Here is an 18,978-nt window from a genome sequence, read left to right on the forward strand (position 1 = left end):
ACTGAGTATAAGACCACGACTTAAGGCATCTTACTCGTCGTCTGAAAAGTCTGCAACATGAAACGTTGCAGCCCGAAAACGGGTCAGCACATAGAATATGTTGGCAATGTAACACATAGAGAGCAATGAACAATAATAATGCTATACTACATGCATTTATGGCTGGTGGAAAGCTCTATGGTTACAGTTTTGCGAAAAGCCAATTTTATCCTACTTCAAAAGGAATAAATTTTATTTAACTATCATGGTGGTTGAAACATTGAGAAGGTACCTCCAACTCAATCCCAATTAAGTATCATCATTAACCCAACAAAATTAATTATAAGTATCACGGTGATGAGATTCAAATGATAATCCAGGTACTAGATACTCAAGTTGTCCATAACCGGGGACACGGCTAATCATGATCAGTTTGTACACTCTGCAGAGGTTTGTGCACTTTTCCCCACAAGACTCGATCGCCTCCGCTTGATTTTCGCACTACATGATGTTTGAGAAACGGATGACCGAGACACAGTCTTTCAGAAACAATCACTCTTTACTCTGGATGGACCGGTACACCTACTTTCCCCTACATCTGCTAGTCCACCTCTTCAAGAGATCCTGTAACCTACTCAGCTATGCTAGATCCCATAATAGCTTGTGGCTGCACACGGAAGTTTCTAGCATGAATAATCTTATGATCCCTTTGAGCCTGGGTGGCGGACCTTATACATATAGACAACACTGGGTTCTCCAGGTGCCTCAATCCACCCAGATGTGAGTTTTAGTTGCCACCTTAAGTTGAACCATTATTAACAATCTCACATCTGTCATGAATATCTCTCAACCCAATCCACGTCTACGAGCATAGCATGGCAATAATAGCAACGTAGAAGTAACTCCCAAGGGTTTGATAAAGTGAAATAGGTAATAGGTACTACCTCAACTACTTCCCAGTACCCACAGTTTATTTAGATCCTAATCATGCAATGTGTTTGAGGAAAACAGATCTAATGCAATAAAACTGGGTATGAACGGAATATGATCAAAGTGTTACTTGCCTTGCTGATGATCCGGAAAACCTAGCGAGTCAAAGTAACAAGCGGCACACTCCGGGTACTCTATCGTAAACAAACAAGCATACAATCAGTACTCAACTAATGCATAGGTAAAACTCGAATGAAAGACCCAACCAGAAAGTTCAACTTAAGAACTCCGGTTTGCAAAAAGAATCAACTCGAAAGAAGCAACGAAAGTCAAACGGCGAAAGAAAGAAACTTCGTTTGCTAATCTGGATCTAGGTCAAATTTTACTGTAGCAAAAACTTGTTTGGGTAGGTTAAACGGAAAGAGAATTTCGAGACGAAACTCTAGGCGCTTGAATCGCCTGATTCCGATAATCGAGCGAGAAGTTAAACAGAATCGAAGATTCGATCAGAAATCGAATCTGAGAAAATAACGAGAAAATCCGACGAAAAAGAAAAACGGACGAACGGTTAAATAACGGACGTTCGTTAACAGAGAAAAACCGACGAACGCGTTCGTTAAAACGAACGGTTCGGTGAACGTTCGTAAAATAATAAAACCGAAAAAAACCGATCTAGGGTTTTTTTTAAACGAAGGGGTTTTTCTTTTTTACAGAAAACCGGCAACGACGGGAATCGGGGTAGCGGCGGTACCTCGACGGCGGGCTCCGGCGAGGGGCTCCGGCGGGGGCGGGGCTTGGCGGTGGGGTGCGGGGCTCGGGGTGCGAGGGCGGCGGCTCCCGGCGGCAGCGGCGGGGCAAACGGCGGCGGCGGCGGGGCGTGTTGCGGCGGCGGCGATGAGGGGCTCCGGCGGCGGCTCGAGGTGAGGAAAGAGGGGGGGCGCGGTATTTAAGGAGGGGGGGTGTGCGGCGGCTTGGGCAAGGGGGCACCCGTGCCCGGGACGGACTCCGGCGGCGAGCTCCCGTGCGGGAAGAGGAAGGCGCGAGGCGGGCCGTCGGCTGGGCCTTTGGCCCAGTCGGCGCGCGGGCATTTTTTTTAAAAGATCCGCGGAAAATATTGCGTAGCAAAATAAATAAAAATCAGAAAAATATGAAATAAATTTTCCCCGTCTAGTTAGAAAATCTAGAATAGGGTGAACATTGTTATAATCAAATATAAATATTTTGAAAACATGCAATATTTTTAATGCAATAAAAATTGCAAATAAAATCCAAATAAATTCCAAATAATGTTTTTAACATTTTTCCTCCAGTATTTCAATTGTTTTGGAGAAGTCATATTTTCTCCTCTCGTTTATTTAAAATGAAATATTTTTCCGGAGAGAAAAATAATTAAAACCAAAATCCTCGTTGGAAAATTAATTTGAGAAAAATTCGAGAAAATCCCCAACTCTCTCCGAGGGTCCTTGAGTTGCTTAGGATTATCGAGGATTTGTCAAAATACAACAAAACATGATATGCAATGATGGTCTATGTATAACATTCCAAATTGAAAATTTGGGATGTTACAAACCTACCCCCCTTAAGATGAATCTCGCCCTCGAGATTCGGGTTGGCTAGAAAACAGGTGGGAGTGGTTTTTCCGTAGATCTTCCTCTCACTCCCAGGTGGCTTCATCCTCCGTGTGGTGACTCCACTGAACTTTGCAAAACTTGATAACCTTGCTGCGGGTAACTCGGCTGGCATATTCGAGAATCTTAACTGGCTTCTCCTCATAGGTCAAATCACTTTCCAACTGAATCGCTTCCAGTGGCATAGTATCTCTCAGCGGTATCTCAGCCATTTCTGCGTGGCACTTCTTCAACTGCGAAACATGAAATACATCATGTACTCCAGACAATCCTTCGGGCAATTCCAACTTGTAAGCAACTTCTCCCATACGTTCCAACACTCTGTATGGTCCGATAAAACGGGGCGCTAACTTTCCTTTAACTCCAAAACGCTTCACTCCTCGAAGTGGTGATACTCGAAGATACACTCTGTCTCCGACTTCGTGAACTGTCTCCTTTCGTTTAGAATCAGCATAACTCTTCTGCCTGGACTGGGCTACTTTGAGCCTATCGTGAATCAACCTTACTTTTTGTTGAGACTCCTTAATCAAATCCGGTCCAAACAGCTGACGGTCTCCAACTTCGTCCCATAACAACGGTGTCCTACACCTTTTTCCGTATAATGCTTCGAAAGGGGCCATCTTCAAACTGGTTTAATAACTGTTGTTATACGAAAACTCTGCATATGGCAAATTGTCGTCCCAACTAGATCCATAATCTAGTGCACATGCTCTCAACATGTCCTCCAAAATCTGGTTGACTCTCTCGGTCTGTCCATCTGTCTGTGGGTGAAATGCTGTACTAAATTCCAGCCTGGTTCCCAACGTTTCATGTAACTGCTTCCAAAACTCCGAGGTAAATTGGGTTCCTCTGTCTGATACAATGGTCCTCGGAACTCCATGCAAACATACGATCCTGGTCATGTATATCTTTGCCAACTTAGCACTGGTGTAAATGGTCTTCACTGGAATGAAATGAGCCACTTTCGTCAAACGATCCACTACAACCCATATCGAGTCATAGCCTGAACGAGTCCTGGGTAATCCCGTGATAAAATCCATGCCTATTTTATCCCACTTCCGTTCGGGTATCGGCAATGGCTGTAGCAATCCTGCTGGCTTCTGATGCTCTGCCTTCACTCTCTGACATACATCACAAACTGCTACATATTCCGCAATATCCTTTTTCATTCCGGTCCACCAGAAAGTATTCTTCAAATCCAAATACATCTTGGTATTCCCTGGGTGAATCGAGTACGGTGAATCATGGGCTTCTTGCAAAATCAACTTCCTAATCTCCGGATCATTTGGTACATATACGCGGTCCTCGAACCATAAGGTATCATGCTCATCCTCACGAAATCCCTTGGCTTTTCCTTTGCTCATCTTCTCCTTTATCTCTTCAATCTCCTTATCTGTTTTCTGAGCTTCTCTGATCCTTTCCATCAAGGTAGACTGAATATCCAATGACGCTAAATAGCCTCTTGGGACTATCTCCAAACATAGCTCACGAAGGTCCTCGGCTAACTCCTGAGGTAATTCTCCTGTCATGAGGGTGTTGATATGACTCTTGCGGCTCAACGCGTCTGCTACTACGTTAGCCTTTCCAGGGTGATAATGCAATCTCATATCATAGTCTTTGATGAGCTCCAACCATCTCCTCTGTCTGAGATTTAACTCCTTCTGCGTGAAGATGTACTTCAAACTTTTGTGATCCGTGTACACCTCACAATGGTTTCCGATGAGAAAATGTCTCCATGTCTTCAATGCGTGCACCATGGTTGCTAATTCCAAATCATGCGTAGCATAATTCTTCTCATGGGGTTTAAGTTGTCGTGAAGCATACGACACAACTCTTCCTTCTTGCATAAGCACTGCTCCAAGTCCTCGACGAGAAGCGTCGCAATAAACTTCATAGTCCTTGCGTTGATCTGGCAGAATCAACACTGGTGATGTAACCAATCGTTTCTTCAACTCTTGGAAACTAGCTTCATATTCCTCAGTCCAATTGAATTTGGTGTCCTTCTTCAATAGCTCAGTCATGGGCTTAGCAATCCTTGAGAAATTCTCGATGAATCTCCGGTAGTATCCTGCAAGTCCAAGAAAACTCCGGATTTCTCCAACTGTCGTGGGTGATTCCCAACTTGTCACGGTGTCAACCTTGGCAGGGTCTACTGCTATTCCTTCTCCAGAAATAACATGTCCAAGGAATCCAACTTCCTTCAGCCAAAACTCACATTTGCTAAACTTGGCATATAACTGATGTTCTCTGAGCTTCTCAAGTACCAATCGTAAATGCTCCTCATGCTCTTCTTCATCCTTGGAAAAGATTAAAATATCATCAATGAACACCACGACGAACTTATCCAAAAACTCCATAAACACTTTGTTCATCAGGTTCATGAAATAGGCCGGTGCGTTAGTCAGTCCAAATGACATAACGGTATACTCATACAATCCATATCTGGTGGTAAATGCCGTTTTGGGTATATCCTGCTCTCGAATCTTTAATTGATGGTATCCTGATTGTAGATCGATCTTGGAAAATACTTTAGCTCCTTGCAAGCGGTCAAACAAATCATTGATCATCGGCAGTGGGTACTTGTTTTTGATGGTCACTTCATTCAGTCCTCGGTAATCAACAACCATCCTTAGTGATCCATCTTTCTTCTCCACTAGAAGTACTGGTGATCCCCAAGGTGACGAACTTGGGCGAATATAGCCTTTATCCAGTAACTCCTTGATCTGCTTCTTAATTTCCTCCAAATCCTTTGCGGGCATCCGGTACTGTCTCTTAGATATTGGCCCGTGCCTGGCAAAAGTTCAATCAAAAACTCAATGTCTCTATCTGGTGGCATGCCTGGCAACTCTTCTGGAAATACATCCGGATAGTCTTTCACCACTGGTACTTCCTCCTGTACAACTCCTGATAAGGAATTCACTTGAGTCCTCTTCGGCATATGCCGGGATACATACTTGATCCTTTTTCCTTCTGGGGTGGTAAGCAAAATCGTCTTGCTGGCACAATCGATGTTTCCTCCATACAACGATAGCCAATCCATTCCCAAAATCACATCCAAACCTTGCGATTCCAAAACAATGAGGTCTGAGGGGAAAATATGCCTACCAATGGCCAACGGTATCTGAAAACATCCTTGGGTGGCCATATACTCTGCTCCTGGCGAGGTTACTAACATGGGGCTTTTGAGAACTTGGGTGGACATCTTAAAATTGTTTACGAATCCCCTTGATATGTATGAATGCGATGCACCAGTATCGAAAAGAACGGTTGCAGTAAATGACTTAACCAAAAACTTACCTATTACTGCATCAGGCTGAGCTTCAACCTCCTCCACGCTCACGTGGTTCACATGTCCTTTGTTGAACGGGTTGGGCTTCTTCCCAGAGCTTCCATTGCCATTTCCATTTTGGGCTTCGAGACAATCAGTAGCATAATGTCCCGTCTTCTGGCACTTGAAACAAGTAATGTGACTTAGATCTCTCTTGGTTGGGGTAGATGGGTTGGTGCGGTTCTGTCCGTTTCCTCCTCCATTCCCATTACCATTCTTGGAGCCATTATGGTTGTGCGAGCTACCTCCTCCATGGGTATGCTGAAACTGTCCTCCCGGCTTCGGGGTAAATCGTGGCTTCTGCTGGGCTCCAGAATTGTACTTCCCTTGTCCATACTTCCTCTTGCGGTTTTCAATCTGCTGATGCTTCCCTTCAATCATGAGAGCTCTATCTACCAGCTCCTGGTAGTTGTTGAAGGTTGCTACCATCAACTGCATACTCAGCTCATCATTTAGTCCTTCCAAAAACTTCTCCTGCTTGGCTGCATCTGTAGCAACGTCATCTGGTGCATAACGTGCTAACTTACTGAAATCCTCCACATACTGCCCTACGGTGCGTCCTCCTTGGCGTAGGTTACGAAACTCACGCTTCTTCATAGCCATAGCTCCTGCTGAAACATGAGCTGTATGGAAAGCTTGCTGAAACTGGTCCCATATGACAGTGTCAATAGGATGCGTGGCTGTGTAATTCTCCCACCATGATGCTGCGTGTCCATCAAGCTGATGTGCGGCAAAACGCACTCTTTCCGCATCTGTGCATCCTGCAGTGGTCAACTCCCTTCCAACTTTGCGGAGCCAATCATCTGCTACAATCGGCTCGGTGCTACTGGAAAACACCGGCGGGTTTAGCCTTAAGAAACGGGCTAAGTGATCAACAGGTGGTGGTGGCGGTGGGGGGTTGTTGTTGTTGTTGCCTTGATTCTGAACTAACACTTGCATCAGGGCATTCTGTTGCTGAATCAACTGGGTGATCTCTGGCGGGAAAACAAATCCGGTGTCGCGTCTCGGAGGCATCTGATAGGTTTAGAAAAGATGAGAGTTAAGAATAGAGGGAAAACACTACCCATATGCTCATGAGACAAATTCAATCAGTATCACTCAATCAATCCAAACAAGGCAAAACAAACGGTCTGACTAGCGTTACAAAGTGCATGAACTATACTATTAAATGGGGGAAAAACTACTACTGATATGGTGGTCTACTAGAAATTCTGATCCGTTGAAGACTCCATGATGTCTGCTCCAGCTTCATCAATCCATTCGTCTTCACTTGGTTCCGAGTCGGTGTCGTCGATGATGATGTAGTTATACGGACAAGTGCATTCGTCGACTTCTGCTTTTGGCACTGGATTTCCCACGAATGCTCCAATCTTATTCTCCAGGTCGTCAATCTTCCCTACTAGTGCGTTGATTTCCTCCAAATAATCTTCGCGTGTAGTCTTGAGTTCTTCTTGGAGTTCCTTGATCTTCGTGAATGCCTTCTTCAGTTCTTCCTTGTCCGTGCACATTTGATTCTCCTGGCGTCGGATATGTTGGTTCTGCTCCTGGATGAAAGCTGCAATTGATCCATCCTTCTTGGTCTTGATCATCTCCCATTGCGCGTCTCGACGTCCACAAATTTGATAAATTGTATCCTTAAGCTCCTGGTGGTAGACTTCTCCAATGCGTCCCATGGCGATGTGTGCGGCCATGCTCTTCCCTAAACTCCAAGTTGGTGCTTCGAAAACCAATCTCATGGGTTCCGTAGTTGGCACAAACGTCCTTCCTGGAATGATAACTTGAATCTTCCAGCTCTCCTCTTCAGGTAATGTGGCGTTGTAGGTTCCGGTGACGCTTGGTATTCCTATGTTCAAGTACTTGGTGACTTCCTTCAAGTGTCGTCCAAACGGCGTGTCTTCATCTGGTTGCATGAACTTGCTCCTTGCATTCGCCATTCCTAAAAGAGTAGAAAGTGGAGAGAGGTCAGAAATGAGAAGAGAGAAGTTTTCTAGGGCTTAAGCTTAGTGGTCGTGTCCTATAGTCAGCGTGTGCTCTGATACCAACTTTGTAGCGACCAGACCTCAAATGGCCTGTGCTGCTGTGCACCAGTGTCATCCCTGGATCAGTAATGCTGACACGCACAGTACAAATGGAGGATTTATAACAGAGTAGCAATCACACACTTATTACATCGAATGGCTCCGAAGAGTTTAAGTATGAAAACATGGCTTAAGGCCATCTAATAACGATAACAGCGGAAGACTTGGAAGATAAGTGAGTCCATCAACTCCAGCGGCATCACTGAGTATAAGACCACGACCTAAGGCATCTTACTCGTCGTCTGAAAAGTCTGCAACATGAAACGTTGCAGCCTGAAAACGGGTCAGCACATAGAATATGCTGGCAATGTAACACATAGAGAGCAATGAACAATAATAATGCTATACTACATGCATTTATGGCTGGTGGAAAGCTCTATGGTTACATTTTTGCTAAAAGCCAATTTTATCCTACTTCAAAAGGAATAAATTTTATTTAACTATCATGGTGGTTGAAACATTGAGAAGGTACCTCCAACTCAATCCCAATTAAGTATCATCATTAACCCAACAAAATTAATTATAAGTATCACGGTGATGAGATTCAAATGATAATCCAGGTACTAGATACTCAAGTTGTCCATAACCGGGGACACGGCTAATCATGATCAGTTTGTACACTCTACAGAGGTTTGTGCACTTTTCCCCACAAGACCCGATCGCCTCCGCTTGATTCTCGCACTACATGATGTTTGAGAAACGGATGACCGAGACACAGTCTTTCAGAAACAATCACTCTTTACTCTAGATGGACCGGTACACCTACTTTCCCCTACATCTGCTAGTCCACCTCTTCAAGAGATCCTGTAACCTACTCAGTTATGCTAGAGCCCATAATAGCTTGTGGCTGCACACGGAAGTTTCTAGCATGAATAATCTTATGATCCCTTTGAGCCTGGGTGGCGGACCTTATACATACAGACAACACTGGGATCTCCAAGTGCCTCAATCCACCCAGATGTGAGTTTTAGTTGCCACCTTAAGTTGAACCATTATTAACAATCTCACATCTGTCATGAATATCTCTCAACCCAATCCACGTCTACGAGCATAGCATGGCAATAATATCAACGTAGAAGTAACTCCCAAGGCTTTGATAAAGTAAAACATGTAATAGGTACTACCTCAACTACTTCCCAGTACCCACAGTTTATTTAGATCCTAATCATGCAATGTGTTTGAGGAAAACAGATCTAATGCAATAAAACTGGGTATGAACGGAATATGATCAAAGTGTTACTTGCCTTGCTGACGATCCGCAAAACCTAGCGAGTCGAAGTAACAGGCGGCACACTCCGGGTACTCTATCGCAAACAAACAAGCATACAATCAGTACTCAACTAATGCACAGGTAAAACTCGAATGAATGACCCAACCAGAAAGTTCAACTTAAGAACTCCGGTTTGCAAAAAGAATCAACTCGAAAGAAGCAACGAAAGTCAAACGGCGAAAGAAAGAAACTTCGTTTGCTAATCTGGATCTAGGTCAAATTTTACTCTAGCAAAAACTTGTTTGAGTAGGTTAAACGGAAAGAGAATTTCGAGACGAAACTCTAGGCGCTTGAATCGCCTGATTCCGATAATCGAGCGAGAAGTTAAACAGAATCGAAGATTCGATCAGAAATCGAATCTGAGAAAATAACGAGAAAATCCGACGAAAGAGAAAAACGGACGAACTGTTAATTAACGGACGTTCGTAAACAGAGAAAAACCGACGAACGCGTTCGTTAAAACGAACGGTTCGGTGAACGCTCGTAAAATAATAAAACCAAAAAAAACCGATCTAGGTTTTTTTTAAACGAAGGGGTTTTTTTTTACAGAAAACCGGCAACGACGGGAATCGGGGCAGCGGCGGTACCTCGACGTCGGGCTCTGGCGAGGGGCTCCGGCGGGGGCGGGGCTTGGCAGCGGGGTGCGGGGCTCGGGGTGCGGGGGCGGCGGCTCCGGCGGCTCCCGGCGGCGGCGGCGGGGCAAACGGCGGCGGCGGCGATGAGGGGCTCCGGCGGCGGCGATGAGGTGAGGAAAGAGGGGGGCGCGGTATTTAAGGAGGGGGGGGTGTGCGGCGGCTTGGGCAAGGGGGCACCCGAGGCGGCGGCGGCTCCCGTGCCCGGGACGGACTCCGGCGGCGAGCTCCCGTGCGGGAAGAGGAAGGCGCGAGGCGGGCCGTCGGCTGGGCCTTTGGCCCAGTCGGCGCGCGGGCATATTTTTTTTTAAGATCCGCGGAAAATATTGCGTAGAAAAATAAATGAAAATCAGAAAACTATGAAATAAATTTTCCCCGTCTTGTTAGAAAATCTAGAATAGGGTGAACATTTTTATAATCAAAAATAAATATTTTGAAAACATGCAATATTTTTAATGCAATAAAAATTGCAAATAAAATCCAAATAATGTTTTTAACATTTTTCCTCCAGTATTTCAATTGTTTTGGAGAAGTCATATTTTCTCCTATCGTTTATTTAAAATGAAATATTTTTCCGGAGAGAAAAATAATTAAAACCAAAATCCTCGTTGGAAAATTAATTTAAAAAAAATTCGAGAAAATCCCCAACTCTCTCCGAGGGTCCTTGAGTTGCTTAGGATTATCGAGGATTTGTCAAAATGCAACAAAACATGATATGCGATGATGGTCTAGGTATAACATTCCAAATTGAAAATTTGGGATGTTACATTGAGTCTTTTCCTTATGTCATCAAGTACATTAAAGGTAAGGAAAATGTTGTGGCGGATGCGCTTTCCCGTATATGCATGCTTGTCACTCAACTTGAATTGAATGTCATTGGTTTTGAGCACATAAAAGACTTGTATTAGCATGATCCTACATTTGCTATTCCTTATGCCAAGTGTTTGACGCATACTTCTTGGGATCGATATTACCTCAAGGATGGTTATCTTATGAGAGCTAACAAACTTTGCATCCCCGAGTCTTCTCTTCGTTTGTTACTTTTGCAGGAATCTCATGGAGGCAGACTCATGGGACACATTGGACGCGACAAGACATTTGCTACGCTCTCCAAGAATTACTTTTGGCCCAAGATGTTTCGCGACATCAATCGCTTCACCAACCGATGCTCTACATGTCGCAAAGCTAAGTCTAAAGCCCAATCTCATGGCCTTTATATGCCACTTCCAATTCCATATCAACCATGGGAAGATATTAGCATGGATTTTGTGCTTGGTTTGCATAGAACTAGAAAATGGCAAGGATTCCGTTTTTGTTGTTGTGGACCGATTCTCCAAAATGGCTCATTTCATTCCTTGCAACCAGATAGACGATGCTTCACATGTTGCAAATTTGTTTTGTAGGGAAATCTTGCGACTTCATGGAGTGCCAAAGACGATTGTCTCGGACCGCGATGTCAAGTTCTTGAGTTACTTTTGGAAGACCTTGTGCGCCAAGCTCGGAATCAAGCTTTTTTTCTCTTCAGCATACCATCCACAAACCAACGGCCAAACGGAGGTGACGAACCACACGCTCTCCACTCTACTACGCGTGTTGATAAAGAAGAACATCAAGGAGTGGGAGGAGTACCTACCTATCGCCGAGTACGCCTACAACCGTGCAAGACATTCGACTACCGGCAAGTCCCCCTTCGAGGTCGTCTATGGCTTCAACCCATTGTCACCATTGGACATTCTACCTCTACGGCTACAAGAGCGCACAAACATGGACGCGAATGCCCGAGTCAACTTCCTCAAGAAGATGCATGAAGATACAAGGAACACCATTGAGCGCCAAGTACAACGCCTCGCGACCAAGCTCAATGTCAACAAGCAACCCATGATGTTCAATGTTGGAGATCTTGTGTGGCTACACCTTCGCAAGGACCGTTTCCCCAATGAACGCAAGTCCAAGCTACTACCACGAGCGGATGGACCCTTCAAGGTGCTTGCACGCTACAACAACAACGCATACAAGATCGACATCCCACGCGACAAGTATTCCGTGAGCGACATCTTCAACATCAACGATCTCTCCCCTTACCATGGTGATGAGGATTTCGATCCGAGGTCGGATCTTTCCCAAGGGAGGAGAGATGATGCGGAGCATCCTACGATCATCCCCATGGACCTACCATCGTCTCATCAAGAGCCAAGAGGACCCATGACACGAGCACGAGCTAGAGCTCTCAAGAACGAGGTGACTTCCTTCCTTAGTGATATCACGTATGATCCACTAGAGACATGGCTACTACCTAAGTCCGATATGCTATGCATGATCAGGTGTCAAGAGGACCCTCCCAAAGATGCTCGTGAAGACGGACAAGCCGCCAAGTCCATGGATGAAGAGAACCAACGGAAATGAGCAATTTCACCTTCCAGGCCCCGGACATCCGGCCAAGGCCCCGGACATCCGGCCCCTGGAGCGACCACATCAGCCGAAGCCCTGCCGCCCACGTCTACGGGGCCCGGACATCCGGCGTCCAGCCCGGACATCCGGCCCGAGCCCGGAAATCCGGCCAGAAGCCCGGAAATCCGGCGCCATGCACCAGAACCTACAGAAGCTATCACCGCCAGCCCGGACATCCGCCCCCAGCCCGGACGTCCGGCTCCTCCAGAAGGCCCGGATATCCGGCTCCGCCTGTCTGGGCACAGTAAAGGGCCTAGGCCCATGTACCTCTTCAGCCCCCTAGACTATATATACTCCATCCCCTTCCTCTTTCTAGGGTTAGCAAAGGATTAGCTCATATGTGAGATAGAGCTTTGCTCATCCATTACGGATCTCCTCCTCGAGAGAGACTGCGGCCCCTCTTCGGAGAAGATCACCTTGGGTTCAAGACCTCCTCACGGAGAAGACCCCCATCAGGACCTCCTCATAGAGAAGAACAGGTTACCTTTGTATCGTCCTTTGTTGACTTTGGATCTTGTATCTCACCTTTGTGTTTATCGATCTAGTGCATGTGTGATCTATTCATATTGGTTGAGTGATTTCTCTCGTGTTCCCCTCGTGTTTTCCCTCATGTTTCCCCTCGTGTTCATCGCATTCTTCGTAGGGATCCGCTCCTTTCGTGAAAGATCGGCCACCTAGGGTTCCACCCTTCATCATAAGGTGTTTTGGCTACTTAGGGACCGTGCTTCCCACTCCGACACCGTGTATAGTCCACGACCTAACCCTCCACTTACGCATTGCGTACCGCCAAAACCCATCATATCATTTCCGCAATCCCATTGAGCTTCCGCAACCACCACCACATTCCCGCTGCCACCTTTTAACATTTGACATTTGAGATTTTGAGTTCGCGGTTTTTCCGTTTCCTAAGGTGTTTCGGCTACTTAGGGACGAGTCTCCATCTTCTTGGTATCTCCATCAAGATCACCGCCACTCATCATCGCCACGGACGGTAACCTCCATATCATCTTGGTATCGTGGTATCCCTCCATTGTATGTTCCCTTGCCATTGCATTGATAACCCCTAGCCTATTTTGCGTCACTTGCCTATTGAGACTAGCCATTTGAGTATTGCCGGCAGCGTTACTTGTGCACATTAGTGATCATTGATACACCTTCCATTACATACGTACCATATCATATTGGTATTTATCATATCATCTCTTGTGTCACAAAGTTTGTTCCCACATATACACAATTGCTATCTTGGTTTGTGCATTGTGAAAAAGTGGCCATACAAAAAAAAGAATAAGCTTTTAAGCAAAAGAGAAAGAGCAAAGAAGCTTGTAAGCAAGTGCCATAGCATCTTATCACATTGCATATAAGATTGTCATATCCGATCATCTTGGATCATCTTGAGAAACACCGGGAACAATACATACATAGCATACTTGGGATAGAAAGCTCATACATTTTGCATCTTATAGGTTGTGCACAAGTGTCGTATCTGCCTATTGAGCAATCGTGCTAGCGTGTCTCTTGAGTTGTGCAACACGAGTGTTTTCCGTGAACTCCACATTTTGTGCTCATTCCTTGGTTGCACGACCCCATTTATCTATCCGTGTGTGTGTTTCCGTGTGCCACATATTGCTATTGGTCTACTTGTTGCACTTGCGAATTTGTGAATCTCTTTCAACATTATTAACTGTTGCTAACATTGTGCATCAACTTTTGTGCCACTATAGAGGCGAAGGTGTCCCGATGTTTCGATGAGATAGCAATCATTTTCTATGGGAGTCGACTTTGACGATCCGACTACGAACATGCGAAGACGTCGCGCCTTAGCAATCGCTAAACCAACTTCCGAGGGGTTATTGACCACGCCGGAGCACGATCAACCTGACCACGAGGGTCTATTTCCTGCAAGCAAACGAAGAACAAGCAAGAAACTGAGATTGAAATCTGGATATTGCGAATAAAAGAGGAAACCTTTATTAATGAAGGTGGGGTTCTGTGACGCCTTTGTCTGGTCGTTGAACACAAACGAAGTACGCGAAGTTGCAGCTATGGCGAACTTTTAATCTAAACAAAACCCAAATTCTAAACGATGCCCTAGGGGCTATATATATGGAGGAAGAGGGGGGGGGGAATTTCGTGGCCCTTGGAGGAGGAGTCCGAAACCCACCCTAACTCTTGTTTCCCCACACATACGGACTCTAAAAACAGCCTATATTGAAGTATTTCAAAATTACATGGGCCTGGCCCAAAAATAAGGTGACGCAACACCTAGAATAGCCTCTGGACGAAAATTATGAAGTGGCATCCTGTATATTTCGTCCAAGGCTTCATGCACTCATTATGGTGGCTTCAAAGTCCCGAAATCATCACTTGAAACTCTATTCTTGTATCCCTTGCGCATGCCATCAACTCCATGCTTGTTCTTGATCCAATGTTCATCCTTCTCCAAGCTAGGCCCTTCATTTGTAAGCAAAACAAATGTATCCAATTTAGGCAGCATCATATTCTCATGAACATTAGAATCATTACCAAGAAAGAAAAGTACCTGGTAATTTAATTGGCGTGCGCGAGCTCTAGTAATCGGTCCAGTATGTATAGTAGCAGGGGTTGTGGGTGTAACAATGGTATTGACGTCATCATCCTCCCCTTCTTGAAATGAAGTCGTCCTCGACGGAAGCTCATCTTCCTCACCCAAATAAGGCTTCAAATCTGCAATGTTAAAAGTGGGACTAACCCCAAAATCTGCAGCCAGCTCAAGTTTATATGCATTATCATTTATTTTCTCTAACACCTTAAAAGGACCATCAACACGTGGCATTAGCTTTCATTTGCGCAAATTAGGAAACATATCCTGACGCATATGTAACCAAACAAGATCTCCAGGTGCAAACACAACATGTTTTTTACCCTTATCTCCAGCAAGTTTATATTTAGCATTCATACGCTCACTGTTTTCCTTAGTTAACTCATGCATTTTTAAGATCATTTCAACACGTTGTTTAGCATCAAAATTAACCTTCTCCGAAGATGGAAGAGGCAACAAATCAATGGGTGCACGAGGTAGGAATCCATACACAATTTCAAAAGGGCACATCTTAGTAGTAGAATGCAACGAACGATTATAAGCAAATTCAATATGAGGCAAGCATTCTGCCCACATTTTCTTATTATTCTTCAAAACAGCCCTAAGCATAGTAGACAATGTTCTATTGACTACTTCAGTTTGACCATCAGTTTGGGGGTGACAAGTAGTACTAAAAAGTAGTTTAGTCCCCAACTTAGCCCATAAACATCTCCAAAAGTGACTAAGAAATTTAGTATCACGATCTAAAACAATAGTATTTGGCACACCATGCAAGCGAATAATTTCACGAAAGAACAAATCAGCAACATTAACAGCATCATCGCTTTTATGACATGGCATAAAGTGTGCCATTTTCGAGAACCTATCCACGACAACAAATATGCTATACCTCCCCATCTTTGTTCGAGGTAAACCTAAAACAAAGTTCATAGATATATCCTCCCAAGGAACACTAGGTACATGCAAAGGCATATATAAACCATGAGGATTGAGTCGTGACTTAGCTTTTTGACATGTAGTGCAGCGAGCAACAAAACGCTCAACATCCCGTCTCATCTTTGGCCAAAAGAAATGTGTAGCAAGTATATCCTCCATCTTCTTCACGCCAAAGTGTCCCATTAGTCCTCCGCCATGCGCCTCCTGCAACAACAAAAGAAGAACGGAGCTAGCTGGAATGCATAGCTTGTTAGCACGAAACAAAAATCCATTGTTAACGACAAACTTGTTCCATGTTCTACCTTCTTTACAATTCTGCAATATATCTTTAAATTCAGCATCATGCACATATTGATCTTTGATGGTCTCCAAACCAAATATTTTAAAGTCCAGTTGTGAAAGCATAGTATAACGACGAGACAATGCATCAGCAATAACATTTTCTTTACCCTTCTTGTGTTTAATGACATAAGGAAAAGTCTCAATGAACTCAACCCATTTAGCATGTCTACGGTTCAGTATAGCTTGAGTTTTAATGTGTTCCAAAGATTTATGATCAGAACGTATAACAAATTCTTTGGGCCACAAATAATGGTGCCATGTTTCTAAGGTCCGAACAAGAGCATATAATTCTTTATCATAAGTAGAATAGTTCAGACAAGGCCCACTCAATTTTTCAGAAAAGTATGCAACAGGCTTGCCATCTTGTAATAACACACCTCCTAATCCAATTCCACTAGCATCACATTCAAGCTCAGAAGTCTTATTAAAATCAGGAAGTTGGAGTAAACTCCTCACTTGTGTGACCGTGCGGTACCCCGAACAAAAGGCACATCCTTCTTTGTAAGCTCATTGAGAGGTGCAGCAATGGTGCTAAAATCTCGCACAAAATGCCTATAGAAACCAGCGAGTCCAAGAAAACTCCTCACTTGTGTGACCGTTTTGGGCTACGGCCAACTCTCAATAGCTTCAATCTTGGCTTTATCAACTTCAATTCCCTGTGGAGTAACAACATAGCCAAGAAAAGATACTCGGTCGGTGCAAAAGGTGCACTTCCCAAGGTTACCAAACAAACGTGCATCACGTAGAGCAATAAAAACAGCACGTAAATGTTCCAAATGTTCTTCAGATTTGCTATAAATCAGTATATCATCAAAATAGACTACCACAAATCGTCCAATGAAAGCATGTAAAACTTCGTTCATTAGTCTCATGAAAGTACTAGGTGCATTAGTTAACCCAAAAGGCATGACTAACCACTCATATAAACCAAACTTAGTTTTTAAAAGCTGTTTTCCATTCATCTCCCAATTTCATACGAATTTGATGGTATCCACTACGCAAATCAACTTTGGAGAATATTGTAGAGCCACTCAATTCATCAAGCATATCATCTAGCCTAGGAATAGGATGACGATAACGAATAGAAATATTATTAATGCCTCTACAATCAACACACATACGCGACGTACCATCCTTTTTCGGCACTAGAATATTAGGAACAGCACAAGGACTAAGGGATTCGCGAATATAACCTTTGTCGAGCAGCTCCTGTACTTGACGCATAATCTCCTTCGTCTCCTCTGGATTGGTACGGTATGGTGCACGGTTGGGTAGCGATGCACCGGGAATTAAGTCAATTTGATGCTCAATCCCTCGAATAGGTGGTAATCCCGGTGGCACGTCTTGTGGGAAGACGTCAGCGGACTCCTGCAAAATGTTAGTGACTGCAGGGGGCAAAGAGGAAGGCACGTCCTTGAATGAAAATAATGCCTCTTTGCACACACAAGCATAGCAAACAGATTTGCTAAAAACTAGCTCATCAATATCAGATTGGGTGGCAAGTAAACATGCACTTTTCAATTTAATTTCAGAAGCAACACTAGATGGTTTATTATTAGGCTTCATTTGTTGCTCAAATTCTTTTGCCACAATCTGATTTTTCACTCTTATTTTTCTCCTGTTTTGCTTTATTAGCTCTATGAATATCATCTTTCAAAATGGAATCAGGAGTCATAGGAAGCAAAGTAATATTTGTATCCTTATGAACAAGAGTATACTGATTGTTTCTACCATGGTGTACAATTTTTTTATCAAATTGCCATGGTCTACAAAGTAATAAGGAACATGCTTGCATAGGTACCACATCACAATCAACATAATCAGCATATGTAGAGATACTAAAATGCACCCGAACAGTACGTGTTACCTTAACCTTGCCGCTGTTGTTGAACCATTGGATGTAGTAAGGATGTGGATGTGGTCTTGTGGTGAGAGATAGCTTCTCAACCATCTCCATGCTAGGCAAGTTGTTGCAACTCCCTCCATCTATGATGATGCGAATAGAACGTTCCTTCACAACTCCCCTTGTATGGAACAAATTATGCCTCTGATTTTGCTCAGCTTGTGTAACCTGCACACTCAAAACACGTTGAGCAACTAAACATTCATACCTGTCAGCATCTTCAGTAGCCATGTATTGCATCTCACGATCAAAATCATCTCCACCGTGTTCTTCATGTGTAATAAGAGCCAAAGTCTCCTCATCATAGTCACTAGCGGACTCATACCCACCATCCTCAGTAGCAATCATCACACGCTGAGATTTGCATTCTCTCGCAAAATGTCCTCTTCCCTTACAACGATGACAAATAATATCACTTGTGTGCCCTGTTGACGCCATGGAAGAAGAAGAGCTCTATGCAGGCCCGGCAGGTGTACTCTTGGCAGATAGTGGTGGTTGTGCCAGCTTTCTTGTATCACGGGTGGAGGTGGCACCTGGAGGAGGTGATGGTGCAGTGGAAGTAGATGATGCAGGTGGTGTCCATGATGAAGGTCGACCTGCCGAAAAGTTAATTCGCGCCAATGCATGTCGATCCTGCACTTGACGGTCAGCTTTACAAGCAAGATGGAATAAGCGAGTGATATTATTATAATCCTTATACTCTAGAATGGTCTGAATCTCTCTATTTAATCCACCCATAAAACGTGCAAGCATAGCTTCATTCTCCTCAACAATACCACATCTAATCAAGCCAGTTTGTAATTCCTGATAATATTCTTCTACATAATTTTTTCCTTGTCTTAAGCGCTGCAATTTTTGAAGTAATTCACGTTGATAATATGGTGGAACCCAACGAGTACGCATAGCAGTTTTCAAAGCAGCCC

Source organism: Aegilops tauschii, chromosome 1 (assembly GCF_002575655.3).
Source record: "Aegilops tauschii subsp. strangulata cultivar AL8/78 chromosome 1, Aet v6.0, whole genome shotgun sequence".
In the NCBI taxonomy this organism is placed as follows: domain Eukaryota; kingdom Viridiplantae; phylum Streptophyta; class Magnoliopsida; order Poales; family Poaceae; genus Aegilops; species Aegilops tauschii.